Source organism: Desmodus rotundus, chromosome 5, assembly GCF_022682495.2.
Source record: "Desmodus rotundus isolate HL8 chromosome 5, HLdesRot8A.1, whole genome shotgun sequence".
Lineage (NCBI taxonomy): Eukaryota > Metazoa > Chordata > Mammalia > Chiroptera > Phyllostomidae > Desmodus > Desmodus rotundus.
This window is the reverse complement of record NC_071391.1, coordinates 23544661-23561675: the sequence shown is the minus strand read 5'-3', so window position 1 is coordinate 23561675 and position 17015 is coordinate 23544661. Positions and strand designations below refer to the sequence as shown.

Sequence of the window (17015 nt, the reverse complement as noted above, 5' to 3'; positions counted from 1 at the left end):
CTGGGATTGGAATCTTTCTTTGTAAACAAACCTTCACACACACGTGTGATTATTTTCCTAAAATAAATTCCTAGCAGCAGAATTGCTGGGTCAAACGGCGAATAAATTGTTAAGGATTTTGATATAAATAAATGCCCACCATAAAGAGGGTACAAATTTATACCCGCCCCAGCAGTGGCAGATTTCCTTGTCAGTTTTAAAATGCTTTGTCAATGTGACTGTGTTCTCTTATTTCCATACAAATTTAATGAAATGTGCTAAGTGGAAAGAGGACTACTGCTACCCGCTATGATGGAATAACTAGTATCAGAATAACCCTTCCATTTGAGAACAACTATAAAAGCTAGGCAAACTGTAAAAGAAGAGCTCTTTGAAGGTAGGAGGAAATAATGCAGGCAGCAGGACTATATAGGCTGCAACCCTGGGGACAGGGTAACACACTGAAGTGAGCCTTGCACTCGCCACTGCTGTTTCTCTGCAGAGTGTTTGCCAACTCACTGTGTGGGGAATAAAGGCTGAAGAGATAACAGCAACCCAGAGCTTGCAGTGGTCTTGCTGTGTTGGAAGCACTGACAAAAATGGAAAGGCCAGAGTCCTGGCGAAGAGTGAGCTACAGAGAAGTGAGCCTTACCGTGCAAATTCCCCTCAAGGCATTTGCTGACTCCTAAGCTGCACGTGCTCTGGTAAGACAGATAACCGAGCAGACAGCAACTGCTACAAGGCTACAAATGTAGGGAGAAAATAGGAGTCGCATTGGGCTGAGGACCACCAAGGAGTAAAGTAAAGACCCCAGCCTGTCAGTTTCAACCCAAAAAGGGCTACTTTCCATTGAGTGAGGGAAACTGACCGGCCTTGATCAAGGTTATCTACCCAAGTATCACCTGTTAGCCTATAGAAAACGAGATCATCTCTGCAGGGGTAAGAACACCATCCAGAGGCTCTACAACTTTTTACACACAAAGTTTGACATTCAGTCAAAAACTACCAGGCCTACTAGGAAAGAACAACAAATGCCCAAAACCCAAAAGAATTATTTTAAGACAATAAAATAGTCCCACAGATTCACACTGATTTTAAAATAACTATGACTAACAGGAATCAAAGGTAAAGGGTGATATCTATCCCAAATACATAAAGAACTCTGAAACTGAGAGAAATAAGTTCAAAAAGCCAATAGAAAAATAAGCAAAATCATATACAATTCACAAATACAGATTTTTAAATGACCTTTCAACATATGAAAAGATAGAGAACTTCAGACATAATAAGAAAAATGCAGATTATAACTATACTGACATACCATTTCTCAATGATTGGATTTGGTAAAAATTACAGAGCTTGACAGCACATTCTCTTGACAAAGCCACTCTCACACTTTGCTGGGGGGATGTCCCATCTCACGGGGGAATTTGACAGTATCTAACAAAACCACAAACGACTTTACCTTTTGCCCACATCTAAAATTACCTTGAAGATACACTTGCAGCGCTACAAAAATACATATGAACAACGTACATCACTGTTTGTAATTGGAAATACTGGGAAAAACTCATAAACGAGATTGATGGAATAAACTAGGATACATTCACACTGTGATATACCATGCAGCTGTAAATAGAAACTAAAGAATATGTGACATGGAGTGATTTCCAGGATATCTTTGTTGTCAACCAAAAAACAAAAACAAAACAAAACACAGTTCAGAAGACTATAAATTCAGTATGCAAGGTCCATGTAAATTGTATTGTTAAAATATGCAATTTAACAATACTGTTAAAAAATCAATTAACAAAGTTGTAAATAATCTATGAGTTAAATGAGAAATCACAATGGAAATAAGAAAACTTTTCAACAGAATGATGACAGAAATGTGACATAAAAATTGTGAGATATAGCTAATCTATACTTAGAGAAAATATCATAATTAAACAAAAATCTAAGGATAGAAATCAATAATGTAAGAATCCATTTCAAGAAACTTTAAAAAGAACAGCAAGTTAAACTCAAAGTATAAGAGGGTAATAATGAAAGTAAACTAGACAAATCAATGAAATAGGAAAAAACCAAAAACAGCACACGTATCAGAAAACTTTTTCTGTAAATGGACAAATGGTAAATACTTTAAACTTTCTAACACATCAGATATGTCACAACGACTCGACTCTGCCATTGAAGTGCAAAAGCAGGCATGTAAAATACATAGATGACTGGATATGGCTGTGTTCCAATAAAATCATGTTTACAAAAATAGGTGATGGCTTAGATTTGACCCATGAGCCGTATTTTGTCAATCTCTGTGATCAAGGGATACAATAAAGCCAAAAGTTGGTTCTTTGAGAAAAAAAGACAAATAAAATTGATAAAGACATAGTAAGACTGTAAAGAAAAAAGAGAAGATCCAAATTACCAAGGTAAGAAATGGAAAAAGAGGCATCACTACAGATCTTAAATAGATATTAAACAGATAAGATGTTATAAATAACTTTAGATGAAGTCATTTGATAATTTAGATGACATGGAGAGATTTATTTTTAAAAAATACTGACTTACCAAAACTGACACACACAAAAACCAGAAAATCCCAACTGTCCTCTGCCCATTAAAAACATGAATGAATCTGTAATTAAAAGCCTATCCACAAAGAAAACCTCAGGCCCAAATGACTTAATCAATAAAGTACTTAAACATTTCAGAACTAACACCAATCTTCTACAAATTATTCCAAGGAATGGATAAAATGAAATCAATTCTGAATTCATTTTATAAGGACCATAAAACCCTTGACACCAAAACTTACTACTAAGTTTTTTGTAACAAAAAATAATTACAAGAAAAAGTATAAAACCAATTTCTCATGAACGTAGATGTAAAAATGTGGCAAAATCAAATGAAAATACTAGCAGATCAAGTCCTATGATATATGTAAAGCACAGATCTCAGCCAAGTTAATTTATAACAGTAATACAAAGCTATTAATATTTATAAACTAATCAATATAATTTACCCCATTAACTAAATAAGAAAAATTATACAGCCACTAAATAGACACAAAAGAAAAAATATTTGACGTAATTCAATGCCCATTCATGATGTTTAAAATGTTTAGAAGGAAATGCCTTAACTAATAAAAATTGTCTTCTTAAAAATCTACAGTAAATACATTAATGGTAAAATAGGAAAGCTTTTTCCCTGAAATTGGGAATGAAACAGGATGTCTGTAATCACCACCTCTATTAAATATTCTACTGTGGTCAAGGAAAAGAAATTAAAATTATTTTTCAACAATTGTTAAAAAAAACCTCTCATTGTTCACAAATGATATGCATATATACATAAAATATTTAAAAGAATATACAAATAAACTATGAGGTCTGTCCAGAAAAAGTCCAGCATTGTTAATATAATGAGAATGGTTTGCACAACATCTATGCAACCTGGCAGCCAAGAAGAGTGGACTGGAATGCACATGTGTGAACAATGACTACTTCACAGTACTAGTCAGTGGGGGCAGCAGACAGGGTTGCGTGAGCGTGTGTACTGTGTGGCCACCATATTCAAAATGACTCAGTGAGTAGAGTAACAAATCTGAATCAAATTTTCGCATTAAGCCTGAACATTCCTGTGTGGAAACTATTCAGATGATTCAGAAAGAAGCCTTTCAGGGACAATGCAGAGTGCGGTGCAAATAAAAGTGTGGCACAAATGCTTCAAAGATGGTCAAGAATCTGTTGAAAGTGACCCACATTCTGGAAGGCCTGCAGCAAGCAGAACACGTGAGAATGTTGGACATGTACGGGCTGCAACCAACAAAGATCGGCGACTGACAGTGCGAGAACCAGAAGCTGATCTGGGGATTCCAAAAACTGCTGTGTCTGAGATTTTGACACAGGATCTTGGCATGAAATGTGTCATGGCAAAATTTGTTCCATGGCTCCTCCTACCAGAGCAGAAGGAAATCATGCTGCAGTTGCTAATGACTTGATTCAAACTACTACTAATGTGCCAGATTTCCTCAAGAAGGTCATAACTGGATGGATCATGGGTCTATGGCTATGATCTGGAAACAAACGCCCAGTCGTCCCAATGGAAGTCGCCTAGCTCTCCGTGCCAGAAGGCGGTGCAGCAAAGTTGCAACAAGATCAAGACCATGTTAACTATGTTTTTTTGATTGGGAAATTGTTGTCCATCATAAGTACGCCCCTCCAGGCCAAACAATCAATAAGGAGTACTACCTCAATGTTCTTCATCGGTTGAGAGCTGCAATATGATGAAAACAGCTACAGCTATGGGCAACCAGTGATTGGCAGCTTCATCACGACGACACACCATTCATGCATCACGTCTCATGCAGAGTTTTTGGTGAAACATCAAATCACCCAGGTGACTCAGCCTGACTATACAGCCCAGATTTGGAGCCCTGTGACCTCTGGCTTCTCCCAAAACTAAATCACCTTTGAAAGGGAAGAGATTTCAGACCATCAGTGAGATTCAGGAAAATATGACTGGGCAGCAGATGGCGATTCCAACAAAGGATTTTGCAGAGTGTTTTGAACAGTGGAGAAGATGCTCAGAGAACTGAGTGATGTCCCAAGGTGCCTACTTTGAAGGAGACTGAGGTGTTATTGTCCTATTCTTGTGTCTTGTTCAATAAATGTCTCTATTTTTCATATTACATGGCTAGATACCTTCTGGACAAACCTCACATTAAAAATTAAAAAATGAATTTGGAAAGTTACTGGATACAGATTTCATATTTAAATCTCAACTGTATTTCTATGTACTAACACTAAACATTTGCAAAATGGAATTTTAAAACTATATCATTTACATTAGTATAATATAAGCTACCTAAGATACCTCAGAACAAAGCTAACAAAAATTGTGTAAGACCTATACATTGAAAACTAAAAAACAGTGCTGAAAGAAATCTACTTCCCAGTATCTACTAAAATTGTACGAACGCATATCCTATGATCCAGTAATTCCAGTCCTTGGTATATAAGCAACAAAAATGCTTCATGTGTCCACAAAAAAGACAAATACAAGAATATCCATAGCAGCATCATTCACAATAGACCCAAGTTGGAAGCAACACAAATTATAGAATATTATTCAACAATAAAAAATATGATTTTCTGCTACACACAATCATGTGAATAAATCTCAAAGATGTATTTTTAGGGAAAGAAGCCAAACACAAAAGAGTACTTGATCTATGATTTCCTTTATATAAAGTTCCAAAACACCAGAAGTAATCTGTGATAGAAATCAGAATGACTTTACCTTGGCTGGGGGACAATGACTAAGAAGGGGCACGAGGAAGGATTCTGTAGTGTTACCGTGGTCTAGATGGTGTTCACATGGTTATGTTACCTTGTAAAAATTCATCAAGGTTTTCCCTTTATGAATGTATTATACTTCCTTTAAAATGTTTTCCTGTAAGTGTGCTATATGGAGAGAAGTTATATGATTGCACTAAGTTCAATTTCTAGTGTCCAGAGCAGTCTCTCTCTCTCTCTCTCTCTCTTTTAATACAGGGAATTTGTCTCTTGTCCATTCACCCTAATGCAAACTCAGACAATTTAAGGAAGTCAAGATTCTTTATCCACGTAAGACTGCGCTATATTGGTTGCTTTGTGGATGTGAACATACTTATACAGCCCCCAAACAGGTACTGATGAAGACAGACTTAATTCTCACCCAGGAGAAGAGCAAGTAATGACTTAGAATCTTTGATGGCCTGAAAATAGCCTGCCACCTAAATGCCCGTGTAAAAGGAGAAAGTTCTTAAACTTGTACATTTTTGCGTTAAATTTTCCTAAGGCATCAACCTTCGTCACCTGCACCTTTTGCTAACACAAGGCTAATATTCACCCACTTGAACACAAACAAAAATCTCAAAATAGAAGAAAGCTCTGCATGATACTGAGTACCAGGTGGCATTCCGACTGACCACTATGAGAAAGTCGAGGGAAGTCATTTTTAAAAACAATTGTAAAGCAATGTATTATGAAGTGGCAGAGCTCACTGGCATGATTCAAAGAAAATCAATTCTGACAACTGCTTCATACTCAGATTTTACAAAGAATATTAAGAGCTTTCCCAGTCCTTTGGGAATGGGCCTTGACCCCGCAAAGAAAGCCTCCACGAATGGGCACTTTCTTGAAGTCTACGTGTGTGGGGGAGGAGGGTCCTGCCATGCAAGTAAATTCTCAGGAAGCTGTGCAGATATTAGCTACTTTGCTCAATTTATTCCAAGCTGAAACATAATAGCACATTATAAATCTGTTTTGATTTTACTTAATCTAATGAAAAAATGTTCATCTTTTTGATAAGTGCTCATTAGCCATTTTTTCCTGACATAAACAGACAAGAAAGATGTTCTTGTGCTGCGTTTAAAATGCAACTCAGTTAATTACAGTGCAATGACTCAAAGAACAAAATCAACGCACTGAAGTTTCTCACTTGAATTGTCTTTATAGTTGAATTAAAAAGCTAACAAAAAAATTTTAAAGGGCCCGAGCCATGTGTTTTACACTTAGGTTGAATAATGTTTAAGTAAACAAGGGCCAAATTCTAGCATATCACATATATATTTTAAATTTTTTTCATGCCAATTGTTCTTTAAAAATAGTTCCCGAATTTACCAGCAAAAATGGTATGTCTGTGGGCGGGGCGGGGGGGATGTATCCTCTTTTTTGAAAGTGGTGATAAATTTGCACAAGCAATGCACCCAATTTTACCTGTCCTCTGTGAGACCAGAAGCTGACAAGTAAACAATATTTGGTCAGAGTTGGAGCCAGAATAGGACCAGGCGAGAGCAAGAAGCTAAGTGATCCATAGAAGAATCAAACTTGCTCACAGGCCAAACTGATGCCCAGAACTTTTAGGACCATCGGATAGTGCTGGGTGTTCTGAATCACACAGTACTGATCTGCTGAACTGCTATCCTAAACGAATCTAACAAAATTAATGCCATTTCCCAAAACTCGTAAAGAATTGTGACGAGAGTGATCTACCTCCTTGGGAATCTCAAATCTGACTACGTGATCACTTCATTGATTTGTTCTTTCATTTTTTATTATGAAATATACTTACCTGAAACCAGAAATATTACAATTATTTTAGATCTATGACACATAAATTGTGTATATTGTACCCAAACTCCCAGGCAAAACATCACAAAGAGGAGTAACTAAAATTAATTACTGAAGTATATCACTTCTTTCTACCGTCTCTATGAAGTCAGAATTTAAATGCATACATGCAGCTTTTTAAAGGCTTGTTTGCATTAACAAACGGAATAGCAAGAGAACAATCTACTGCTGAGCTCTTTCAATGAAAGGCTGTCAGAGTCACCTTTACAAACGATTTTGCTTGCATTTCAGAGTCATTAGACATTGGATGCTAAGAAAAGATAGACATCTTGTATCTTGTAGAAATTCAGATTGCTCGCTGCATGTTAAGAAAATGGCTATCGTTCATTAACAAAGCTGTAAGCAGGGTCTCACTGCACCTTAGTGCAAAAATGCAGAGCTTGCTGGCTAAGAATTCAGGGTGAAACAGACAGAGATTCAAGTCCCAACTTCTCCACCTGCTGCTCCAGGGAACCTGGACAAGGTTCTTCACTTCTCTAAGCTCCATGAAGGAGTAAGTAATGGGGGAGAGGATGCCTGCGCTGCTGCTGTGTACACTCAGTGAGATGACAGACGGACGGCCCTTAGCATGGAGCCTGATGTACCACCAGGATTCAAAATTTAGCTGAGATTAATGCACCACCAACAGCACCTGAGTCTCAAGAATCTTTCCAGGAATGAGTCGCTACCCTTCCCCCTTTTCACCTTGCCTCACTGCCAACATTCCTGGGCAATCTACAGTAAAAAAGTAGACCATTCCCTGTATCGCACAACCTGATAGTTTTCATATATCAAATCTACAACCTTGACCTTATTATTATCATCCCAACCTACCCAACACTCTTTATGAGACATCACCCCAAAGTGTCAGCATGTATGAGGAATGCAGTACATTGGTACATGCGGTCCGTATGGGTCACTGAAAAACTGGATCTTTTCTGTAATTCTACTTCTGGGTTTATGTTTCTGTCTATGACTTCAGATTAGTTTAGATTACTTCGATTAGTCTTTGGGTTGACCTCAATTTCCTCATCTTTAAAATGAGAATTGGTATGCTGTAAAGGTTAATGGCGTGATAGATATAAAGCGCTTAGCATGGGGGCTGGCACATAGTAAGTGCGCACACAATGGTAGCTAGTTATTAAACATGAGCATATGTGGAGACATATGATATAGAAGAGGGAGTCGTGATACCAGTGAGCGGAACTGACTTTATTATCACCGCCTCCAGAAACAAACCTGAGTTTCCTTACAACTGAGTTTTTTACTCAGTAGTATAAGAGGTAAGTTTCTAACATCCAAACATTCATAACTCACAAAATTAAAAACTACAACAATGCAGGGGTCAATTATCTGTTGTTACAAGTTGACAAGCAGCATTATTCCGCATACCCCAACATCACCGCCAATAAGGGTCATCATTGGGAGGGAGATGGACTAGGTGTTTAAAAATTCACTTCCTACTGGAAGGCTCCGACTCTGAGTTAAAATCTACTGCAGAGTAAGAACCAAAGAAGCACGCTAGCTCCCAGGAAGCCCCTCCTGTCAGCTTGACCTCAGAAGACTCGATTATAAGGACAGAAGGCACTGTTCTGTTCTAAAGCATTGCAAGGGTCAGGGGTGCCAGGACAGGGAAGACTCCGTTGGCCAGAGACCAAAACACAGAATGCTGGGTTATTTCACTCAGCTCCTGAAAACCAAATGCAAATCTAACTAACGATTAATCAATATTTATCAGATCCAGGACTACGAAAAGCTTCAGAGATGGTCCCTGAAACAAGACTGAGACACGGATGAAATGGACTGTGAGATTACTGAGGATGACAGTGACCATGAACCTTCCTTTTTACCTTAGGAGCTGCCAGCACTGGGTCTCTTTCAGAGACATCATTCTCCAGCCCTCTTCTAGACGGTGAGGTACGTGCTCTGAAGAGCCACCGCATTTAATTGTGGAGACAATTAACTGTCCGCCAGAGGCCGGTGATGGTATTCACAAACCTGGTTCCTTTTACAAAATACTCACTCCAGGAGCCCCTGGAGTGAATATTTTTAAAGTTTGTACTTGAGCTCTTAGAAGAAAAGTACATTAAAGCTTAATAAATTAAAACATCTGAAAAATACTAGTCCTTCTCAAATAATTTTAAAATCTATTATTATTTTTAAAGCTATTCTCTGTTTCCTTACAGTTGAGGGTTAACTTTGTCCCCACTTGAAAGCTTTTTATGCGTTTAGTCCCAAGTTGTCAGGCTGCCTACAAAAGCTGCAATAAAGCAATTAGAAGCCACAGAGTAAACAAAATGTGTTCTGTAGAATGGCAGGCGCAGGAAGCAGATCAGAGACGTTCACACACTGTCTGTCAGAACGTTTCCTGGCTTTTCTCTGTTTTGTTCATTTATACTAATGTGTGGACAAGAGGGCTGAAAACATTTTGCTAAGAATGAAATCCTGAGATTTATACCTAATTTGTAAGCTTATCCTGGGGAAAGAGGCCACAATCTGTTTTCAGGCGAGTGTAAAACACTTGCAATTCCCTTTGAAAAACAACATCCAATCTTCCCTTAAATTGAGATGCCAGAGCAACTAGATTGTGATTTAAATCGGTGAACAAAATTAGTCCAGGTACACCGGGGTGGAAGGAGAGACAGAGCAGACACTGCTAAATAGCCTATGAATTCAAAATGTGGAGTCTTCCTCCTGCCCCAGCCAATTTTGACTTCCAACAAATTAGAGAAATAAATTGGCAGTTCACCGACGATTCACTGGTAAACAAACATTTTTCACCAGCTACTTCATGGCCATAAAGGTCTGGGGTGGAACAATAACTCTTGGAGTTCACAATAAACGTTGGCAGAGCTCTAATGAAAAACAAGAATCTTCACCTAATTCCGACAATTTGCCATAGTAATGGAGAACTTCATGTTATTAATACTAGTGTGGCCTGAGGGGGAGGTAGAAACTTGGTGGGGGGCAAACCGACAATAGCAGCTAAAATGTTGCATCTCCTGGTTTAACCCAAAGAGATTCAGGTTTTTCAGGTTTCAGGTGGGGTCCAAAAAGCACAAACACGGACCAATACCAAGGGCAGACTCAGTCAAACACCTTCAGTTGCAGCAGAAATGAATCAACCATCCTGGTTGGACAGGGCTCTTGACGGCTAAGATTTCTTTGTCCTCTGGATAAATAGATACATTTGTTGGTTCTTATTACAAACTGAATGAAGGGTTTGACCTCCATATTTCCATAACACTCAGTACACCTGGGGATAATCATAACCCCAGATCCTTCCACTCTTCTCTTCGGGTCCTGTACCTGTGAAAATCTCTGCTGGCAGAGAATTGAGATGTTGGGAGGGGATTATTTTGATGGGAAGAGTTTCTGACCCACATAGGTGCCTTCATCTCAGCCAATATGTCCCACTGAAACCAGACCTACCTCTCCAGGGCAAGGGCGCTTCAGGACTCGAGCCCGAGGTGTCATCTATTTAGTCCAAAACTTTGCCATCGATAAAGCACACAATCTGCCTAGCAGGGTTCATGTGGGGCTCTCCCCCCACCACTACCCACCCTCTCCTGGGAAAGGCATCGATCCCAGGTGAGGGGACACAGCCAAGACAAGAGAGCCTTCTATAAAATAACTTGTGCAAAGGTTCAAGTAGGAATAAAGGGGGGGGCGGGGTGATTCTCCACCAAATCTAACATCCTAGCATTAAATTCTGTCCAAGTGGGCCTTTGTCAAACATTATACCAAATGCTGGGAAGTGATACTCAACTGAAACTGAAGTGGTCCTCCTTTACAGAAGGGTTTCAAATTCACCGTCTTGTTTATGGGAGAGGTAGGTCCAGAGGTGGCGATGTGGGTTTTTAAAAGACAGAACAGGCACAAATGTGCTGATCTGACACTACCACTGACATCTCATCCCAGATGGCGAGTGCAGGAGACACCAGGATTTAAGGCATCTCGAAACTTGCCGACAGAATATGAAGACATTGGAGGGGGGAACCCCAGTGAAACAAGAATGCTCCAATTGCACCATTTAAAAGGCATGTAGGTCTAAAAGCAATGTAAGGAACAATTTTAAGAATAATGAGCATCTGAACCTCAGAGTAATATGAACTTCCAAATGCAAAGAATGGGGGTGCCAACTAAATTCGAATCTGTGCGGATACTTTATTCCAGGGCACGAGACTGAGCTGAGGCAATGTACACAAGTGGGGTGTAAAGTCAATGGGATTACATTTTCCTAATTATTTTCTGCTTGAGCTTTACAGCACATACACAGAATGAGATCAGCCGGGACTTGCCTCTCTAACAAATCACTCAGATTTAAACATTGCTCAAATAAACAAAGGGGGGTGGGGGAGAGGCACAAGGCTGGGAAAAGACAGAGAAGGGCTTCTTCAATCACAGTGGCAAGAAACAAAAGCCTGGAGGGGGAAGAGAGTTGTTGGACCGCCACCAAATCTCCCCCACTGGAGACAAGAGCCCATCTGCTGAGCTCGGCAACTTCGCTTTCACTACCGCTCAGCTCACATCTCTGCCGAGATCTGTCTGCAGAACTGGCAGATGGACCCCTGCTTCCCCAAGTCGCTGTGTTATTTGTTTAATAAATTTAATTAATATCCACACTGCACTGGATTGCTCCCAGAAAAGGAGCTGAAGTGCTCTCTTTCCCCAATAGCTACATGATGAGTGATTTCCCAGCAAAGAGCAGAAACTGGTGCCCCGGGGCCATTGAAAAAATTAAAAGTAGCATGTGCCTACAGTACTTTGCACGTGTTAATTTTTTGCAGTACACTAATATATTTTTGATGGGTATTTTGACTTTATGAAAGGATGCAGTTCTATAAAAGGCAGATTACCTCTCCTTTCTGATCAGTTATACTTGCTGGAATGTTTTTTTTTAAATCTAATTTAACCACATATTCAACATTTTTATCTATTTTCCCCAAATGGTGGGTCATGAATGGTAAGGAGGCTCCCTTTGGCAAACAACTAGCTCCGCAACCGACGCGTCACAAACATAGGAAACAGAGAGGGTCTTAGACAAAATCGAGGCATCAACAGGGTCCCTCTTCATTAAGCGGGGTACCAATCTGTTTGGTGATGGAGTCCCTGCAATCAGCAAGTATGAATTAAATCAGTGTTTTACCTGCCTTGTTATCCAATGGCATCCTGTCTTTCTTGGCAGCATAGTTCACCTTCACCTAGATTTCTCATAGTGTGGTGCAAGAAAGAATAGTCCTTTGAGGATACAGAACTCTGGAAAATATTATGTCAAACACGGTTGAAGGGGGGCTGCCGTGACCGTGGCCTCTGGTGGCACAGCCTTACCACCTCCTGTTGTGCTCCTTCCTCTCACAACAGAATGTATTTTGGCATTGTTCCTATACGAGGGGGGGCACAAAAATATCCGGAATTTATTTATAAAACATTGTTTATTTATTCTTGTATGTTTAAACTGCAGGCACCTTCGAAGGACTCCCCATTTGATGTGATAGACCTATCGAGATGTTTTTTTCTACTGCTCAAAACAGTTTTTGAACTCGTCAGTTTCGAGCCTTTTAGTGTTTCTGCCATTTTTGGTTTCACCTCTTCCACATAGGCAAAACATTTCCCTTTGAGGACTTTTTTTTATCTGAGGAAACAAAGAAGTCGCTCCAGGCAAGATTGGGTGAATAGGGCGGGTGGGGCAGGAGGGTCTTGCTGTTTTTGGTCAAAAACTGCTGAACATTCAGTGCAGTACAGTCAGGTGCACTGGAAAATCACCCTCAAGAAATGGGCAACCGCATTAAAAGTCTTCAAAAAAAAAAAAATACACTGAAGCCAAACACAGCCTCTGACAACAATGCTAGCTGGTACACTGATACAGAAGGGTTCCTAGAACACTCGCCTAGAGGGATTGAAGCCTGTATTACAAGGGGTCCATCCTCCAGAAGATAATTCCAAGTTTTTGGGGGTCCCCCCATACAGCTTCCCAGAAACTTCTACATGTTGCTAAAAATACAAAGAATATCTGTCAAGGTTTCACTGGTGAGCAGGGCAGCTTTCCCCACCAGCAGGCATTGGAATACAGCACCAAACTTGTTGGCTGAAATACTCCATGGAAAGGAGGCAAGAGGCATCTGGGCTTACCAGTCTTTAATACTGTAAAGGAAGCCAGAGAACAGACAGGAGCAACAGCTTCTGTCACTTATGTCCCTCCTCCTTTTGCTGCTGCAGCCATTAATGAAGCTGTTGAGGCAGAAGTGCCCTTGGCCCTGAGCATTACTGAACGTATGCCACAGCAGGACATGGTACGGGCCAAGCATAAACTACAGCACCAGGGAAAGATCAGTTGATTGGGCCACACTGCCCTAGATCCATCCATCCTGGAGAATGTAAAATTGGTATCACTCCTGGCCATAGTCACAAGAAAAAGAAAACAGGTATTGTATCCAGATCTGGCACCCTGACTTATGAAGCCATTTATCAGACAACAAGCGTTGGATTGGGGCGGTCCCTGTGCCCTGGCATTGGAGGTGATCCTTTTAATGGAACAGATTTTATTGACTACCTTAAAGCCTTTCTGAATGATCCAGCCACAGAAGGCATCATATTGATTGGTGAAATTGGTGGCAATGTAGAAGAAAATGCTGTAGAATTATTGAAGCAACATAGTTCAAGTCCCAAAGCCAAGCTCATGGTGTCCTTCATTGCTGGTTTAAGGGCTCCTCCTGGCAGAAGAACCAGAGGAATTGGTCTTGCAGAAGCAATTATTGCTGGAGGGAAAGGTGGAGCTAAAGAGAAGACTCCGCCCTTCCGAGTGAGAGCAGGAGTTGTGGTCAGCTTGTCTCCTGTGCAGCGGGGAGCCACCATCTGAAAGGAGTTTGGAAAGAAAGAGATGCTATGGAAGAAAGAACCAAAAGTTCCCTAAGCCTCAGGAATGAATCATTGTAGAAATGTGAACCAGTTTGTGTGCGGTCCCCGGTCATGGTGCTTCCAGTACAGCGGGAAGCCAAAACAAGGTTTAGGAAATTCTGCACGGAAGTGTTTTCACCTCATTTTTTAACAAAGGCAGCCAACAAATCTACCATTTGATTCAAGGAAGAAAAAAGCAAGAAGAAGTTAAAGGAGTTTCTTCACTACAGCACTTCTCAGGGCTTTCGATGCGCTAACAGGCACTGTGAATATTCCTGTAGAGGGGAGATCTGTTCACTATAAAAGGAAGCATTTCTGCAACAATTGGAAGAACCAAAACCCAGGCCTGTTTGGTTCTCCACTACATCCCATAGTGTAACTCAAGGCCTGGCAGATAGTAGGTGCCCACTAGAACTTGAATAAATGAATCCGTGAACAAATGAACGAATGGGCAAAGAAGTGAACTCCTAGTGGGGTTGCTTAGGAATAATCCCTGGACACCTGAACCTGACCACTGATAAGATTTTATTTAAAGACAAGTGAATAAAATCACTTCCGTACCAAGGAAGAATTTAAGGTACTTAACTGAAATAATTGAATTTGGGAGGTTTCATGGTCAAGGAGCTATTTGCTTATTGTAGGTTTATTCTGCATTTAAACTCTTCTCCACGGCTGAATACCCTAAACAATCCCTCCATTCCTAACATGTCATGAAAGCCTGATCTTGTAGAATTTTGTAAACCTCTCAGCTCCTTGGTGACACCCTAATTTATTTGTTTTTGATATACCAATCCCTTCCTAGAAACTAAGTAATGAATTCAATTCAACCATAGGCATTGAGCTGGTGAGATTAAAAAAAAAATGACTCCTTTCAACTAAATTATTTTAAATACAAAAGTGTACAAAGGCAAAATTCTTCTGAGAGTTTATTAATACTCTCAATGTTAAACTTGTTAAACTGAAATCAAAGTGTTATTTCATAAGAAATATTAAAAATTATTTCCATATAGGTTAACCCTTGCCCATTTCATCTAAGACAGTCCCCGACTGCTCATTTTCCTTACACAACGTTCCCACGTTAACGCATCCTGTTCACACAGCACTGCACTCACGCATCTCTCTCCTACGATGTCAGACACCTACACCCTTCCTGCTCGTTTGATATACAGGAGACACAACCTGGCACTGGATCTCAGACGTCCAGAATAACTAGATGATTAAGAAAAACTCTCCTCTAGCTCAGCTAGTTACTAATTTCTAAAATTAAAGGAAAAAAAAATCTTCTGTTACCTAGATCAAGCTACTGACTGCTGTTTCATGTTGGAAGGTCTCAGAAGGCTTTGCTGACATTAAAACAGGTAGGAGGAAGAGGAGAATTAGCCCTTCACCAAGCAGTGCATTTTTTAAATTTCCTGCATCAAAATGGCCTTCAATTGAGAGAATAAATAATCAATAAATAGAACTCAGAAAATATTATGGGTTAGATTTTAGGAAGTCAGGGCAAAAAGAAGGGACAGGAAACTCATATTTACTGCACGACTATTACACGGGAGCCACAGTACTCAGTGCTTGTAATAATGATAAAAATAATTAATGATAGTGAACCTTCAGTTATGTGACAAATACTGTGATAAATCTTCATATGGATATCTATTCCTCCCCCTAGGGGCTATGATTATGATTTTAAGTTTTGGAAATTGGGCTCAGAGATGTTAAACAATGTGCCAAAGGTCATAGGACTAGTAAGTGGTGTGGGGAGCCCAGATCTGAACCCTGCCCACCTGACTCCAGGGCCCATGCCCCCAACACTGTGCTGTCTCACCCCTTATGGGTACTACCTTATTTCAGGGGCCATGCACAATAATATTGCGATCTTCATGGCCCCTCCAAAATGGAAAGGAGCATGATAAAAATATTTTGTATGAATATTCCAAATATTCATGGCACTGGCAGAAAACTGTTAAGACTGATGTCTATAAAGACTATCCCTAAACTTAAATTTGTTAACCTCATCAGAATCCTAGCTCCCTCTGAATTGGTTTAGCTGTCTTCTCCTCTACCAGATTTCCTGGCCCACGTTTCAATGTGGTTTTCCTTTGAAGGTTTCATTTTCAATAGTCTACCGAATGTGATGTGCGCTATAATCATTTATATCCCCCTATGCCCTCTCCTCACTTTAGGGGCAGCAATCAAGATGGGCACCTGTATTCAACATAAACTCAGATAAAAGATAAGGGTCTCTCTATGGTTATCTGTCTTCTCCCCAAAAGACATCCTTTTCCTTTAAGGCAACATGGACATTTTAATTATAGAACAATTTAACAAATATTTTGGTTGTCTACCACTTACAAATATTAATAAGCATGTATTGGGCCCTTCTGAGTGCCTTCTCTCTGCTACTGGGTGCTGCATAGGATACACTCTCTTATCCCTACTTCACACAGAGAAAGTATTAGTTTTTCATCGTAAGGTAACAAATGACCCCCAAACTTTTCCGTTTAAAACAACAAACACTTATTATCACACTATTCCTGTGAGTAAGGAATCTGGGCACAGCTTAGTGGGGTGTCTCTAGCTCAAGGGTTCTCATCAAACTGCAGCCAAACTGTCAGTGAAGGGCATGGCTTCATCTGAAGACTCAGGTGGAGAAGGACCCATTTCCAAGCTCATTCACAGGGTTGCTGGCAAGATCTATTTCCTCAAGAGCCATTAGACTGAAGGCTTCGGCTCCTTTTTGGCTGTGAGCTCACCCTTGGTTCCTTGCCACACGAGTCTCTCCACTGAGCAGATCCCACTGTAGCAGCTGGCTTCCCTCAGAGACAGAAAGAGACAGAGACAAAGACAGAGAGACAGGTACCCCAAGAAACCATGGTATTCAAGTCGCCAAGTCTCAGAAGTGACATCTCATCACTTTTGCCATATTCTATTTGTTAGAAATGAGTTACCAGGTCTAGCCTATACTACAGGAATAGGGATTACACA

The 17015-nt window shown here is 40.1% G+C and overlaps 1 protein-coding gene and 1 pseudogene across 3 annotated transcripts in view; one reads left to right on the top strand and one right to left on the bottom strand.

The window, feature by feature from the left end:
- Window positions 1–17015, bottom strand: part of LOC112303192 (uncharacterized) — a 198065-nt gene that overhangs the window by 128796 nt on the left and 52254 nt on the right. The window lies entirely within an intron of this gene.
- On the top strand, window positions 12982–14049 carry LOC112303191 (succinate--CoA ligase [ADP/GDP-forming] subunit alpha, mitochondrial pseudogene; annotated as a pseudogene).